Here is a 17,818-nt window from a genome sequence, read left to right as displayed (position 1 = left end):
TGAATTCACTTATCTTATTTATATGCTTACTTTTAAAATTTTCAAATCCCCTTAGATAAAAATCTTAACTCCATCATTCCCTGAAATAATGTAAAAGATATATCAAATGGAAAAGACTATAAATGAAATATTGATATTGATATTGAAGTTTACTGGTCGTAACTTTATTTTACATTTGGAGCGGTGCATGGTTTTAAGTTCATGGAAGACCTTCCCTTCCTCCTACTTCTTTCTCATCCTATTTAGAGACTGACCTTTCCATTTAAAAAAAACTTAGAAAAGGTAAAAAAGGATGATACAAGTCCTTGCCATCTTCGGTCATTAGTTAGATTCTAAAAAATCGAAAAAAACAATAGGCAATAGCATTTAAGAAAAATCGCAACTTCATAGTCTTTGATTTGGGAGCCAAGATTTACTCTATGAAAGCCCTCTAGCCACTTCCAAAAGATAGGAAAAATGACCAAAAGTATAAAACCATTGGTTATGTCTCGAATTACAAGGAACCAACCTCGTTCTAAAAGTAAAATGCGTATCGTTTGTGCAGAATGTCCGGAATTACAGCAGATGGGTAAAAGTGGCACTAGAGAAGGTAAGATGTCTCTTCCCCTGCCTAAAAAACTGCTACTAATCATTGCCATGATTCTCTGCTTAAAAGAGAAAGTTGATTCATCTCCTTTTCTTTTTCTGGTCATCAAAAGAAGAAAAGAGTATAGCTCATCCACTGCACCTTTCCACCTGCTTTGTAGTAATTGAGGCGGAAAGAGTAAAGGTTTCTCACAAATCCAAAGGCTGCTTTCCCTCTTTATCTTCACTTCTCTTGCCTTTTCCATTTCACTCAATCGGTTAACTTCTTAATAATGCAAGCCTTGATTAATTAAATACCACATTTCTCAGAAGCTTGAGAACTAGATTGCAGCCAGTGGCTAAGATACCCCCTCGATGAGGAGTGTCATCTGACATACTTGAAAATAATATGAAGTAAACATCAATTAGAACAAATAAAACTTTAGAACCTCAACAGTCCCAACAAATCTACATACAAGTTGATTTGTGATAATAAGTCGACAACCGTTTGTACAAAATTCTGAGTACACCACAGATTGCAACTCAAGGTTATTTCATTTTAGTTCATACGTGATTAAGAGCTTACACCAGGCCCCGATAATATGATTGTTTTCTCACATCACCACATTGTTGGTTGGTCATCCTCTGTTTGGTCCACAGTACAGAATCACAATCCCAAGAACTACAAGTCCACAACATGAGAACAAGGAGTACAAGTCAAACCAACAGATTGGTGTCATCACTCATGAAGGCACCATAGCCCCCACTCTAATACTGCAAGAAGATGCGGCTCCATTAACAATATCTATTACTACAAGACAAGGGCAGTTGAGGCTTCTCAATCATATGTATAAGGAAGCTAACACTGAAAGTAAATGCATAAATACCACAAGTAAAACCGAATTTCTACTCTGGCACTAGGAGACACCAAAACTTGGTTAGTTTTCACTTTAGGTCAGGATAACTTGATGCCCTAGGAAATGTGAGGTGATGAATTCACTTGAATGACAAAATAAACACACACACTTAAAAACAGCAGGGAGAAAACGGGTACAAACAGCGCAGACAGCGGAAAAGAGAAGTTAGCAGCTTCTCAGTCTTTTCCTAATCAAATTCTATCACCTGGGGCCATCAGTACTTGGTTACTGAGGTAGTTGAGACGTGAGAGATCTAGTCGCACTACATCTACATACAATACTACCTGCATAATTGAAAATTGTAGATCACGTTTTACCATGTCGGGAACCATCCAACAGCGACGTGTTCTTCTTCATGATGTGCGCAAGAAAACTGTGCCACAAGAAAGGTTTCTTGAACGAAACTAACCTTTGAAAAGTGAAAGAAATCTCCCCTAGCCTCCCTAGGCTGAACAAGACAACCGCCAAACTGAAAGCGATAAGGCACTGAGCCAACTAAAACAAGAAGATAGCATCCTAGAAATCAGATAAAGGAAACTGGAGGCTATGCAGAAGCAAGCCCATAGTAGGAATGAACCACTTCACCAGTCAAACAACTTACTTTAAGTTTATCTATAAGGCACTAGCTAGCTTAAGCAAATGTTTAGGCGATTAAAGGTACGTCACATAAGTTTAGACCACAAGATTGGCAAGAATATCAGAATACTTGTGCTATGAAAAATTAAAGCTGCAGACAAGAAATCTGTTTGGATCCCCGAGAGAGATTTCCAAAGATATGGGAGCAGCTATATAGAGAGGGGACAAAGAGAGCTGAAGATCAAAGAAGAATTCAGTGCCTTTAGTTCCTTATGCTTTCCCAGAACTTTGATCTACTCATTTATTTACCATGATTAAGTTGGAATGGCTGGGATCTTCGCCACTCTTATTTTTGTGGTCAAACTTTGTCCACTTCCCCAACTAAAAAAGTCCCATATTGTATGTGTTCATCATCCATGTGAATATAAGCGAAACCTAAATGGCCACGATCATAAACCCCTTTTACAAAATTGGCCAAGGGTATACGCAGATCATAACCGTCTTATACAAAGGTTTGCTAGTTGGAATCTTATTCTGGCAAAATCTTAACATCCTCTACATATGTAGATAGAGAGATAGATACACACATTTGTGACCGAAAGAGAAGACCCAAACACATTTCCATGTGTGTCTCTGGGAGAGGGTGATGCCGCTTCCAGGGAATTGTTTCTTTGGGGTCGAAAGACAGTAAAATCATGGATAATGCCTGCCTGTTTTGCATATTTGAAATGAAAACATGTTATTCCTCTTTGTTTTCTTCGAGATATGAGGCATCTTACAAAAATATTTCTATTTCAGGAAAAGACAATAAGAACACAGCAAATCCATGAGCAGTTTGTACCTTCAAAGTATCTGTACAGGGCAATCAAAAATCAACTTCAGACATACACATAGATTCAACTACGAAAGGCTATTAGAATTTCCGACATAGATTTGTGCAATAAGACTTCACATACAGAAAAGTAAAATCCATAAGTTTCACAAGACAAACACTCAACAATTTCTTTAATCTAGATCAGTAAGCAAAAATTTAATTTAAATCCAAAAGCCAAACACTAAGTGCTGGATATTACATAAGAGCTTACCATTTACACTGCTTTCATGTAATGAGCATATAAACTTACCAGGCTATCCTCATCATTGACAAAATGTAATACCAGAGAGTCTATGGACAAAGTCTCAACATTTTATCATAGAGAAGAAGTGAAGAACAAGGAAAGGCGATGATGCAAAGCTGATATCAGTCAAGAACAATAATTTCTTCAAATAAATGATAAGATGCTTGACAACTCACAATACAAAGGGACAAAATAGGAAACAAACAAAATCAGTGAACGCTCATTTCACTTATTAATCAAAATAGATATTGGAAGGACAGAAGGAAACAAACAGAGATATGCTTTATAGGTATTAATACGAAAACCCCAAACCTGAAGATTATTATGTGTACTCCAAGAGCTAACACAACTGTAAAAGGATCAAATGCATAATGTGATAAAAATTGATACACTGATGTTACATTGAGAACATAGGATTAATGCCCCTAGTTTGTGAATTCGTTTGGCAACCTTTGTCACAATCTTTATCTGCATATTCTTGCAAAACTTTGAAGGCTAAGCAATGGGAATTCTAAAAGTTTCCCGGAGAAAATAGAAATGTCTCCTACGTTACCCATAGTATGTGGAAGTATCCACGTAATTTCATAGTCATTCAATATGAATGCTAATTGGGCTCTTCAAGCAAAGGCTTCATTATTTCTATACCCATTTATATGTCCCAGCATGTATACGGGAGCTTTTCCCATTATAAAAAAAATTCTTATCATCTCTTCCAGTAGCTTGCTACATTTAGCAAATGTTATGGTCTTAAAATTGTAAGAGAGGCATTCAGTCTCATTTTCTTCTAAGTTTCTGATCTATTACATGATCAGTTTATTCAGTACCCAAGAGCTAGAAGCTCCACTTTTTGGCATGCTCGCTGCACTGTGGACCAAACAGGAACTTTTACACATAGTATTAGCCTTAAATACTAAATGGTAGAACGAGGTGCTTCAAGAAAATACCTCTTCATCCATGCTTTTGGTGCAAATTTTCTAGACTTCCTCAACTCACTCAAAATGTAATCGATAATCTGAGTGTTGTTTTTGCTCCTATTATCATCCCATCATGCACTTTTTGATATAATAAGATTTTTCATTGCAGGCATCCAGAAGATGTAAAGTTACAAGAAGGAATTGAGTTAGCTCCATTCATCCCAACATGCTCTTATTGCTGGGATATATCCTTTACAACAGTAAATGTACTTCTTATCAAAATAAATATAACTTAAGTTGGATTGCCTAAACAGAAAAGTTCATAGCTTTTAGACGTTAAAGCAGCAGCAAAGATGCGAAAACAAATTATGAGCCACCTGAAAAAAGATTATGTATTATCTATGTTAGGCTGTAACAATCTCATCAAGTACAGGATAATGAGCATCCCAAGCACACACATCATTCTATGGCTCGAACAAAGTAAATTTCAATTATTCCTAAAACTAGGTTCAGCAATTTCTTCGACCAAAATTGTCGATAGACCAAAAAAAAATTACATCTTTAACCATAGCTAAACACGACAAATGCAGCCTCAACGAGAAATTCCTCACCAATGACACAATGGTAAAATACACTATGTCTTCCTCCTGAGGCGCTTCCTTAACTTCTTCAACTTGTGTTTATTCATTTTCCTCTTCCTTTTCTTCTTGACACTATCAGCCCAAATCATCTGCGACTCCTCAGCAACAACATTATCTACTTCCTCAGATGTAATCGACACATTTAGTGAAACTGGATTTAAAAAAAGTCCAAAAGAAAAGCTTGGATAAAACCCAACATTCAGATTTGGATCCACTGTTCCCTGTTGAGGAAAAAATGGGGTTTGACCAAGCCTGCTGGAAGAAGGATGATGAGGCAAAGGTGATGTAAGTGTAGATTTAGAGCTGAGAATTGTTGATCTATTAAGGTTTGAGGTGATTCTTGCCGCTGAGAGAAGTTGGTTTCTCAGAGATTTCCGAAGAATTGAAGCCATTAGAGGCTCAAGAGACTAGAAGCCCAGAAAAGAAGCAAAGGATTTGCTATGGAAGAAGAGAAATGATCCTACCAGCTAGGGTTTTGCTGGGTTTTGGTGATCCCACAACTCGAGCAAAGTAAGATCCAGTATAGTGGAAAATTAGAACATTTTAGTGTCAAGTAAAATACATATTTGCCCATTTAGGGGATTGAACTGAACTAGTAGTTGTATTAGAAAATAAATTTGATTTTCAGAAAACCAAAACCCATTATTATGTTACATTAGTGGACAAATTTTTGGTTTTTTAAACCCTTTTGTTGTCGTTAGAAGTTAAAAGTGTAGTGAAAATGCTTTTCCACCCTAAACTTATTCCTAAAAGTTATTAGCAATATTTAAAATTTTGAATAACTTTTTTACCCCATTATACCTTCGGGGCGGCTCAATGAAGTTGGTGTCCTAAAACCAAATTGTATTAAGAGGCCTATTTCATAAAATTTATATAACAGTGAGACACAAAAGATCTTATGTTCTAATTAATTAGTCAATTAAATATGAGAAAGTAGCTAAATCAAAGAAACAGAGTTTTAAATTGGAATGAGAAATTTCAAAGTCATGTTAAAGAAAGGAAAAGGAATACTACTAACAAGACGCTCATTACTCGCTCAGTGAGCCTTCTTAACCAAATAAACAAATATTAAAATTTGGACAAAGTATAATACATAATAATATAGTATAATATTTTTGGGATCCTCTAGAATTTGGGTCCCAACGCAATGGCTTGAACAGCCTTACCCTACAGCCGGCCCTGTATGCCTTGTTCGACGTGTATCTATTACTTTCCTAAAAATAAAAAAATATTGGTGGATGAAGTGTTTCCACTCTCCTTGAGCATGAGAAGAAAAAAATTAATTTGTTTCTCATTTTTTAATCGTAAGTTTTACAACTTACTATACTTAATTATTTGTGGGCTCTATTTACTTCTTTTTCTTTTTTTTCTTTTTCTCATTTCCTTCAAAACATGTTTTGTAAGTATTGTCTAAATTTATAGAAAAACGGGAATAAACAAATTTAATTATCATATTGTCCATTGATTTTGTTGGAGAAAAGGCCCAAAATAGTCTAGTATCTTTGGACTTTAACTCAAAATAATTCTATTTCTTTCACATGAAGTACTAATAGTCAACATTCTTTAATAAAGTGGTACATCTTTAGTCTCCATCCAAACTTCTGTCACGGAAAGAACCTCACATGCCATCAAATGAGATTTAATTTCTTAGAAAAGAAATATTATTCTTTTTGTTGAGCAAGAACCCGATCAAACACATTCTTCTCCAAATAGTCAAAACCCTGCTGCATAAGTCAGGTTCAATCAATTTGTCTAATGCAATTTCATAATGTGTGTAGTTGAAGTTGTGTACTTTTTCTTCTGCTCATGATATTAAATTAAATAAATGTAGGGAACTTCCGGTGGGCTGTATGGAATTGCATCTTATCTGATTCTTGTTATCTTTTGAAGTTAATAATTAAGAAGAAAATTTCCTAATAAATAAAAATAATAACGAGGATTTTACACACAGTACCTATAATAAACATAAAATCTAAACTGGACAGATAGCAGTTCCCAGCTCGCAAGTTGCAAAGCTCTCACGAGAAGGGGAAGGGGTATGATAGTGCATTCAAGGTAGCTTCTGATTACCATCTCCAAAATTTACCATAGTGTACATAACTATGATAAGGAATTAAGGTTGTTAAAAGACTATTAACATCAATGAAATTCTTGATAAAAGAATTTAGGATTTTTACAGTTAAATTCTAGTTTAACAACATGGCATCTCATAATTATTAACGAGCAAAATAAGAGGAAGAGCACGAAACTTAAGAATGCAACACCTACTGAATGATCACTTGAAACATCTTCTATCTGTTACTACTGTACACTTTGTCAAAATAAAGAGTAACTTGACAAGATTAATAGTGTAGTAGTATTTGTTTTCTAAGGAAATAAATCTCATATGTTGGCATGTGAGATTCTTTCCGTTAAAAAACAAATGGAAGTTTTGATGGAAACTAAAAGTACTCCACTTTATTAAAGAATATAGACTATTAGTGCTCAATGCGAAAGAAATATGATTATTTTGAGTTAAAGTCCAAAGATACTGAATTATTTTGGGTCTTTTCTCGATTTTGTTGAGTCTTAAGTTAAAAAAGGTTATGGGTTTAATTCTACTTAATCACAATTTTTAACTATGGATGTTGTCTAAAAAATTCAGGAGCATGCGCCAAGAGACAATCTATGTCAAGGGATGTCATTTTTTCCTACTTATCCGTTTCTTCACTATATTAGTATGTATATTTAGTAAATTTTTCCGACGAGACAGTATAGCTTGACAAGAGTAGGTTGCTCTAGTGGTGAGCACCCTCCACTTCCAACCAAGAAGTTGTGAGTTCGAGTCACCCCAAGAGTAAGGTGAGGAATTCTTGGAGTGGGGGAGCCGAGGGTCTATCGGAAACAGCTTCTCTACCCCAGGGTAGAGGTAAGGTCTGCATACAAACTAACCTCCTTAGACCCCACTAGTGAGATTATACTAGGTTGTTAGGTAGAGGTAAGGTCTGCATACAAACTAACCTCCTTAGATCCCACTAGTGAGATTATACTAGGTTGTTATTATTGTTGTACAGTATAGCTTGACACCACTTTGTTGAGCGTGCATCCACTCTTGCCCCAAACCTTTCTCTTTCGGAAAGACCCACTTCAAGATCTTTTTTCCCAACTTAAACTTCTCGCCCAAAATTACGGCTTCTCTTGTTCTTTAAGCTTAATTTTTTGGTGCATTTTATTTATCTTCCAAAAAAGAAATAAGGTTACGTTAAGTTGATGGAGTTTTACTTAGTTATCACCATCCTTATGAATATTATGAAGGATAGCTAAAATTATCCTTAAGACAAAAAATATGAAATAAATGCACTAGTTAGAATACACAACCAGTAACGCCATGGCGTATGAGGTTCTATCCTATACTAAAGGTGCGCTACCTCCAAAAAAAACTTACACGACTACTGAACATCCTCCCACTTTAAGGTGGATCAAATGAGATCTCAGACTTCTTCAAGTTGAATACATGAATAGCTGGTCGATTCCATATATCTCTACTGTCTAGAAATCTTTCACTTGGTTAGGCATAAAGAACTGAAACTCTAAGATTGGTTGTAGTTGTGATTAATTGTAGCAAGTATGTCAGCAATAATCACTTCCTACTTTAGAGAGAATCCTGACTGCTCTTTAGCACTTTTTGAGTTCTTGTACCTCCTCTAGGATTCTCTATGGTCTATTACCTTTTCCATTAACCTAATCAACACGCAATTTGAAATTACTTTATGCTATAATGTACTGAAAGTTATTATTCAAACACCACGTGACTCATATTGTTGGTATTATTAAATTATTAAATAATAATGCAAAGTAAAGATTCTTTTGCTATGAGTGGTTATTATGAGCGCCGGGAGCTTGATCACATAAGGGGATTTTGCCCCAAGTTTCGAGGCAAGACAGTGACAAGAGTGGGTTGTTCTAGTGGTAAGCACCATCTTCTTCTAACCAGGAGGTTGTGAGTTTGAGTCACCCTAAGAGGAAGGTGGGGAGTTCTTGGAGAGAGGGAGCCGATGGTCTATCGAAAACAGTCTCTCTACCCCAGAGTAGGGGTAAGGTCTACGTACACACTACCCTCCCCAGACTCCACTAGTGGGATTATACTGGGGGGTTGTTGTTGTTGTTGTTGTAGTTGTTGTTTCGAGGCAAGACAGTGCAGCAGGGCCAGCCTGGCCAGCAGGGCATGGCCTCCACCTCTAGGGCGACCCCTACCCACCTGCCCTCCGCCTCTGGCATCCCGGATGACAGGTTCAACAGCTGGTGCGGTAATCATGGGTTGATGGACCTGCTGGCCTTACTGCACTGTCTTGCCTCGAAACAACAACAACAACAACAACAACAACAACAACAACCAGTTGTTGAACCTGTCGTCTGGTCCGCCAGAGGCGGAGGGCAAGTGGGTAGAGGTCGCCCTAGAGGTGAATGCCAGGCAGGTGACACTCCAGCTAGGTTCTATGCTTTTCCAGCCAGACCAGATGTAGTAGCCTCAGATGCAGTGATCACAGGTATTATTTCTGTCTGTGGTAGGGATGCTTCATATTATTTGATCCAAGGGTATACATATTCATATGTTTTCTCTCTATTCGCTCATTATCTGGATGTCTCTCGTGAGTCCTTGGGTGCTCCTGTATATGTGTCCACGCCCGTGAATGATTCTGTTGTTGTGGATCAGGTCTACCAGTCCTATATTGTGACTTTTTGTGGTTATGAGATCATAGCGGATCTTCTGTTGCTCAATAAGACCTACTTTGAGGTCATCCTGGGCATGGACTGGTTGTCTACGTATCATGCCAACCTTGATTGCCATGCCAAGACTGTTACCTTGGTGATGCTTGAATTGCCTAGATTGGAGTGGAGGGAATCATCTATCAGTGCATCTAGTCGGGTTATCCCTTTTCTAAAGGCTCGACACATGGTCGAGAAAAGTTGTTTGGCTTATCTAGCTTATTTCGGGATACTACTACAGAGACTCCTACGATTGATTCAGTGCACGTGGTATGGGAGTTCTCCGATGTGTTTCCTTCTGATTTACTAAGCATGCCACCAGATCGTGATATCGATTTTAGTATTAATTTAGCACCAGGTACCCAGTCTATCTCTATTCCATTGTACCACATGGCTCCGAAGGATTAGCTTGAGGAGTTGATAGCAAAGGGGTTCGTCAGGCCGAGTGTGCCTCATTGGGGTGCACCGGTGTTATTTGTGAAAAAGAAGGATGGGAGTATGCGCATGTGGTAATTTGTATTGATTACCACTAGTTGAACAAAGTTACCATTAAGAATAAGTACCCGTTGTCGCGTATTGATGATTTGTTCGACCGGTTGCAGGGTTCCAGGGTGTTCTCTAAGATTGACTTGAGATCTGGGTATCATCGGCTGAAGATTCGTGCTTCGGATGTTGTGAATATTCGTGCTTCGGATGTTCCGAAGATGGCTATCCGGACTATGCATGGCCACTATGAGTTTATAGTGATGGCTTTCGGCTTGACCAATGCCCCGGCGGCGTTAATAAATTTGATGAACTAGGTATTCAGGCCATATCTTCAGACCTCACGGGAATAGAAGTTATATGTTAAGTCCTTCAAGTGCGAGTTGTGGTTAGACTCTGTGGCATTCTTGAGGAATGTTGTATCAGGTGAGGGTATTAAGGTGGACCCCAGGAAAATCGAGGTAGTCCAGAGTTGGCCTTATCCTACCACAACGACTGTGATCAAGAGTTTCTTAGGGATAACAGGTTATTATCGGCGGTTTGTGAAGGGCTTCTCATATATTGCAGCACCTTTGACTAGATTGACCCAGAAAGGTGCTCCGTTCTGATGGTTCGATGATTGTGAGGCGATCTTTCAGAAGCTCAAGACAGCCTTGACTACATCACCGACTTTAGTGTTGCCTTTCGGTTCATGGGTGTATACTGTGTATTGCGATGCTTCATGCGTTGGCCTAGGTTGTGTATTAATGCAGGGGGGCGAGTTATTGCATATGCTTCACGTCAGCTGAAGCCCCACGAGAAGAATTACCCCGTACATGATTTGGAGTTGGCCGTGATAGTTCATGCTCTCAAGATATGGAGGCCTGTGAAGTTTACACCAATCATCGTAGCTTGCAGGCAGCATTTGTTTAAGCAGAGGGATCTTAATTTGAGGTAGCGCAGGTGGCTTGAGTTACTAAAGGACTATGATATTACCATCATTTACCATCAGGGAAAGGCGAATGTAGTTGCGAATGCCTTGAGCAGAAAGGCCGAGAGTATGGGTAGTTTGGCATTTATTTCAGCAGAGGAAAGGCCATTGGCTTTTGATCAAGAGTCGTTAGTACGAAGATCCGCACTTTTTGGTTCTTAGAGAGACAGTACTATGGGGTGGTGCCAAGGAGTTTACTATCAGCGGGGTTGGTGTTATGCGACTCCATGGTCGCTTATGTGTTCCTAATGTTGATGGCTTGGGGGAGAAGATTCTAGAGGAGGCACACAATTCTTGATATTCTATTCATCCTGGTGCTATGAAATTGTATCCCGACCTGAGGCAGCATTATTGGTCACGATGGATGAAGAAGGACATAGTTGAGTATGTAGCGAGGTGTCAAATGTCAGCAAGTTAAGTATGAGCACCAGAGGCCAGGTGGTCTACTCTAGCAGATGGTTATACCGGAGTGGAAATGGGAGCGGATCATTATAGATTTTGTAGTTGGGTTTCCGCAGACGTGTGTAATTGATTTCTGGAAGATATGCTCAAAATGTGTGTGATTGATTTCAGAGGGCAGTGGAATCAATTCTTGCCTTTGTCTAGGTTTTCTTCTAACAACAATTATCAGTCCAGCATCGAGATGGCTCCATTTGAGGCTTTATATGGTCGACGATGTCATTCGCCAATAGGATGGTTTGAGACCGGCGAGCTAGGTTATATAGCACTGATTTAGTGAAGGACACATAGGATAAGGTAAAGTTGATTCAAGAGAAGCTTCACACAACATAGTCTAGATAGAAGAGTTATGCGGATTAGAAGGTGTGTGATTTATCATTTATAGTGTACGAGAAGGTTCTCTTGAAAGTCTTGCCGATGAAGGGTCTCATGAGGTTCGGGAAGAAGGGCAAGCTGAGCCCAAGGTTTATTGGCCCATTTGAGGTGTTGAGGCAAGTTGGAGAGGTTGTTTATGAGCTTGCTTTACCTCCCAGTCTATCTGGAGTTCATCCGGCCTTCCATGTGTCGATGCTCTGGAAGTACCATGCCAACAGGTCGCATGTGTTAGATTATAACACAGTTCAGCTAGATGAGAGCTTGGGTTATGAGGAGGAGCTAGTTGCTATTGTTGAAAGGCAGGTTCGTTAGTTGAGGTCCAAGAAGATTTTTGTGGTAAAGGTCCAATGGAGGGGTCAACCAGTCAAGGAACTGAATTGGGAGACCAACGAGGACACGCGAAGCAGATATTCGCATTTATTCAACACTCCAGGTATTATTCTAGACTCGTTTGAGGACGAACGTTTATTTAAGAGGTGGAGAATGTAACGAACCAATCGATCATTTTATTTTCTAGATCCATGTTCCCCTAATTAAGACTTCTCGTATATGATTTTATTGTTTTATGACTTGCGGGGATGGTTGGTTGAGGTTTGGAAGGGTTCGGGTTAAAATCTGAACACTTAGTTCCTTAATAGTGGCCCATGATGGCCAAGTTTGACTTGAGTCAACCTTTTGAGTAAACGATCTCAAAATCGGGATTTGATGGTTCTAATAGGTTCGTATGATGATTTCGGACTTGGGTGTGCGTTCAGATCGGGTTTCGGGTGATCCGGGAGCATTTAAGTGCTTAATGTAGAAAGTTGGTTCATTGAAGGTTCCTAGATCTTTAAATTTGATTTGGAGTAGACTTTGGTGTTATCGAGGCCCGTTTGGGATTTCAAGCCTGGGAATAGGTCTGTATGGTAATTTATGACTTGTACGCAAACTTTGGTGTCATTACGAGTAGTCTAAGTTTGATTCGGCATGTTCGGAGTAAGTTGAAAAGCTTGAAGCTCATAATTTGATTCAATTTGGTTTTGGGGTGCGATTCTTAGTTTTGATATTTTTTACGTGTTTCGAGGGTTCGATCAGGTCCGTATTATGTTTATGGACTAGTTGGTGCAATTGGGTGGGGTAGGGGGTGGCTCGGGTATGTTTCGAACCACCCGGAGCTAAGTCCATAAAGTTGTCACTGCTGGTTTTGGTTTTTTTCTTCGCGATCGTGGAGGTTGGGTCGCGATCGCGGATAATGAATTTTGGGGACTCTAGTACCTTAAAATCATATTTTTTATTAATGAAATAGTGTGAAATAGAATTTACACGAACTACAATAGTGAATAACCCGTATGAACCCCCAAAATCCAGTGTCACAAGTGCATGAGCATCAACTAGGAAATATAATAAAATACAGTATCTGTCTGGAATACAAGTTAGACAGGAAAATATAAATAACTCTGATGGAGACTCCGTAGGCTGCAGATCGTAACATGAAATACAACTCACAATAAGGTTCTCGAAATGGCCGCGCCACTGCGCCCAAAGACCACCGGACATATGCGTACCTGCACAAAAAGTACAACAAGTGTAGTATGAGTACGTAAATCAATGCGTACACAGTTCTACATTCTTTGTACTTTTTATACCTACTCAGTTTTATATATATATATATATATATATATATATACACTAAGAATTTCAAATTCTTCAAATTCTATTAATAATAAATATTGTTCCGAGTTCGTTTAGATCTGATTATAAATTATGTTTCAGGAAAGATCTGGCATAGTTTTATACGGATACTGTCAGGAGATAGAGTCAAAATTGAAGTAAGTCCTTATGATTCAACCAAAGGGCGTATAATTTATCGATTCCACAACAAAGATTTGAAGGATTAGTTTTTCAACTTCACCATTCCTTTCGTGGGAATATAATTCGAGATGAATAATTTCAATCTGTTAACCATCCGGAATCCAACCGAGGCCATCGGGACCTTAACCAAATATACCAACACGTCCCAAAATATAATACGAACTTAGTTGAGCTTTTAAATCACATCAAACAATGCTATAACACGAATCGCGCATCGATTCAAGCCTAATGAACTTTAAAACTTCATACTTGTACATCTGATGCCGAAACCTATTAAATCAAGTCCGATTGACCTCAAATTTTGCACACAAGTCCTAATTGACATTACGGTCCTACTCCATCTTTCTAAATTGGAATCCAACCCCGATATCAAAAAGTCCACTCCTGTTCAAACTTACCAAAAATCATCCAATTTCCAAGTTCCGCCGATTGACGCTGAAATAACCTGCGGACCTCCAAATCAACATCCGGACACGCTCCTAAGACCAAAATCATCATACAAACTCATTGGAACCTTCAAATCTCGATTTCGAAGTCGTTTACTCATAAGTCAAACCTTAGTAAATTTTTTCAACTTAAAACTTTTGAAAATGGAATTTTCTTTCCAAACTAATCCCTAACTTTTTGAAATTCAATTCCGACCACATGTATAAGTCATAATACCTGAAGTGAAGCTACTCAAGACCTCAAATCGCCAAACGATGTGCTAGAGCTCAAAATGACTGGTCGGGTCATTACACTTGTGGCCTTCACGTTCGCGTGAATGGGCTCGCGTTCACGTAGAAGATCGAGGCATGGGAGGGGTCAATCAGCGTTACCCTTCGTGTTCGCAAAGGTGATGGTAGACTATAATCTTGTATTTTAGTCACATATTGCATTCTAATTTACTATACTTCAATTGAGTTTGGGATTTAATCGCGAGTGTTTTGTACTAATTGTGTGTTTTATGCCTTGTAAGAGTGATTTCGAGCTATGTAGATGTTTTGGATTGAATTTGAGCTATTATGAAGCTTTGAAGTCTGAGGAAAAGCCCAAGGATTAAATTGGTGGCATGTTCAGGATCAACGGGCAATAGTACACTTAACGGGAGAAACAAATCATGAGAAAGAGTTCACCCAAGTGCGCGATCGTACACTGGGCACGCAAGTAGAGCAGTACACTGGCCAACGTGCATGACCATATGCACGATCACACCTCCAGGTGCGCGGCCGTGCACATCCAATCCCGGAATTGTCCTATTTCGCATAGGAAAAGGTGTGTTCATTTGGACCCGACCTTAATTGGTATATATACATGGAAAAATGGTATTTTCTGGACTTTTGACACATCTAAGACCTAAAGAGACTAAGGAGGAGTTGGAGAAGCAAAGCAAAAGGAATTCATCATTCAATCCTCACTCAAGACACGAGTTTGGATCATTTTATGTTTTTCTTTACTTTAAACGTATTTGTGATGAATTGATCCATGTCTATGGAGTAGTCCTTATTAAGGTTTGATGGATTTGGTGTATTGATACTTGTTTGTGGGTTATAACTCTAGTTTTTTATGTATTGAAATCATTTTGGATGTTTTAATTGTTGCATCTATATTCACTAGATCATGTAATCGAGAGAGACATAACTTGCGATATCTTTGCATAATATTTTATGGGTTGAATTCATTGATTCTTCTTACTAATCGAAAGAGGCTAGTTGAGTTGTTGATTAAACTTAGTTAGGAGGATAATCGAGAGAGTTACTTGTAAAGACTAATCCACTACGAATTCTTGCATATATTCACCGAGCTTAACTTAGTTCATATTGCGAGGTTGAGACTTAGTCGAGAGATGAGTTTTTTCTAAACGTGTGAACTAATAATTGAGTGAATGGAGAGACTCACTTGAACATTAGAAGTGAATTATCTAGAGTTAGATCCCAAAATAATTATCTTGAACATATTCTATCAAAACCCTGCTTTCTTCCATTGATATCTTTCCTTACTCATTGTTGCGATTGTCATTAGTCAATAGTTTAGATTCTTAGTTAATTTTAGTTTAAATCACAGAAATCTCAATTGTTGATCATCTTAGATAGCAATCAAGCTATAAACTACGAAAAATCTATTTAACTCTAATCCATGTGGATACGATATTATATTATACTGTATTCGACTAGCGAGCATATTTAAGTGTGTGCTTTGCGCTCGTCGATTTTTGGCATCGTTGCCGGGGATTGGAAATCAATAGTGTTGGAAATAGTTTGTAGCTAATTCAGGAATTTTTCTTTCTATTTTATTTTTCTCTTTTTACGATTGGTGTTCCTTGATTGTGCGTAGGCTACAGGTTAGATTGGTGCATGACTCGATATTTTGTGAAGGAAGTGCTACCATACGAACCAGAAATTGTGAAATAACTATGACAACTGAGGAAGGAAAGAAATATCCCCGAGGATATAGAAAAGGCCCTCAACCAAAGAAATTATGGCTGGAGATGATGATAATGTAGATTTGGCTGCAAGAGAGGCCGCCAAACAACGAGATAAAGCTGCAAGGGATGTTGAGGAAACGGCTCTTGGAAATGCAAAAATTGTCCATGAAAAAGAGAGAGCTCAGAGAATTTCTCAGAATCAACCTTTGGTTCTAGACCAGTTTGGAAATATAGCGCCCGATACTGGGAGACCACTTGATGATTATGCTAGACTGGTGTACAACCAAGGATTATCGAGTATTAGACCACCTCCACTTGCAGCTAATAATTTTGAGTTGAAACAAGGGTTGCTCCAAACTCTTCAAAATTATTGTGTCTTCATAGGGAAAATGAACGAAGATCCAAACAACCATCTAATGGAATTCGAGGAGATTATGAACACCTTTTAACACAATGGTGTGTCACAAGATGCAATTTACTTAAGGGCATTCCCCTTCACACTCAAAGATGATGCAAAGCATTGGCTTCGAAGCATGCATAACTGATCGATTAGAACATGGAATGAGATGACCAGAAAATTTCTTGATAAATATTTCTCATCAACTAAGATGAGCAAGTTTTGAAGAGAAATCCATAACTTTTTCCAGAACAAGACCGAAACTATGTTTGAAGCTTGGGAGAGGTTTAAAGAGACTGTACGAAAATGTCAACATAGTGGAATTGAACTCTGGATGCAACTCCAGAACTTTTGGGATGGATTGACACTGGCCTCACGCAGAACATTGAGCAATGCAGCTGGAGGTCCATTGATGAAGAAGAACCCAGGGGAGATAGTCATAATTCTAGATGAGTTATCTGAGGATGCAAATCAGTGGCCCTCTGAGATTGCTGAAAGAAGAAGATCAACTGGTGTTCACCAAGTTGATGCTAATACATCTGTGCATGTACAACTTGATGCCATGGCCAAGGAAATAAGGAAGCTGACCTTAGCTTCAGTACATAGTGAGCACCACGCAGCTTGTAATATATATGGAAGAGGACACCCTACTTATGAGTGTCAAGCCTCAATTGAGGAAGTTAATGTTGTTGGGAATTATAACTTCAATGCAATGGGTCAGAAGTACCCCGTCTTTTCATGGAGTTCACATGGCGGTACTGCAAATGCATGGCAACAAAACAATCCCAGATTTAAAGGACAAAGAGCTCCTATTTTTGTAAAATCAGCAGAGGCCGCAGTTCCAGCCTCAACATTCCCATCAGCCTGGGCTTGAAGATTTGATGAAGTCCTTTATTGTCAAGATGGATGAGAGGCTAGATAGATGCTCATGGTGCATCTATCAAAGAACTTGGCACAGGGTTACGAAACTTGGAGAAGCAAGTGGGGAAAATTGCAGTTGTATTGTCTGAGAGAATCTCAGGTATTCTGCCAGCGAATACTGAAAGAAACCCCAAAGAAATAGTGAATGTTGTGACCTTGAGAAGTGGGCAAGTGTTGAAAGATCCCACTCCAGTCCAAAAAGAGGTAGTACCTGAAAAAGAAAGTGAGGAGAAGCTGAAAAATGAAGTTGATAAAAAGAAGAAAGGCAAGAAGAGAGCTGACAAAAAGAAAAAAGAGGACACTTTGAGAAAGGAGAATCGGAATGAGAGCGAACACTTGCATGCTCTACCTTTTTCCCCCAAAAGATATATAGAGAAAAGTTGGATAAGTAGTTTGAGAGATTTCTGGATATGCTGAAACATGTTAATGTAAATTTGTCATTCACAGAAGTGCTCTCACAAATGCCAGCTTATGCCAAATTC

This window comes from Nicotiana tabacum, chromosome 17, assembly GCF_000715075.1.
Source record: "Nicotiana tabacum cultivar K326 chromosome 17, ASM71507v2, whole genome shotgun sequence".
Lineage (NCBI taxonomy): Eukaryota > Viridiplantae > Streptophyta > Magnoliopsida > Solanales > Solanaceae > Nicotiana > Nicotiana tabacum.
The sequence above is the reverse complement of the archived record's forward strand: the minus strand, read 5'-3'. Positions refer to the sequence as shown.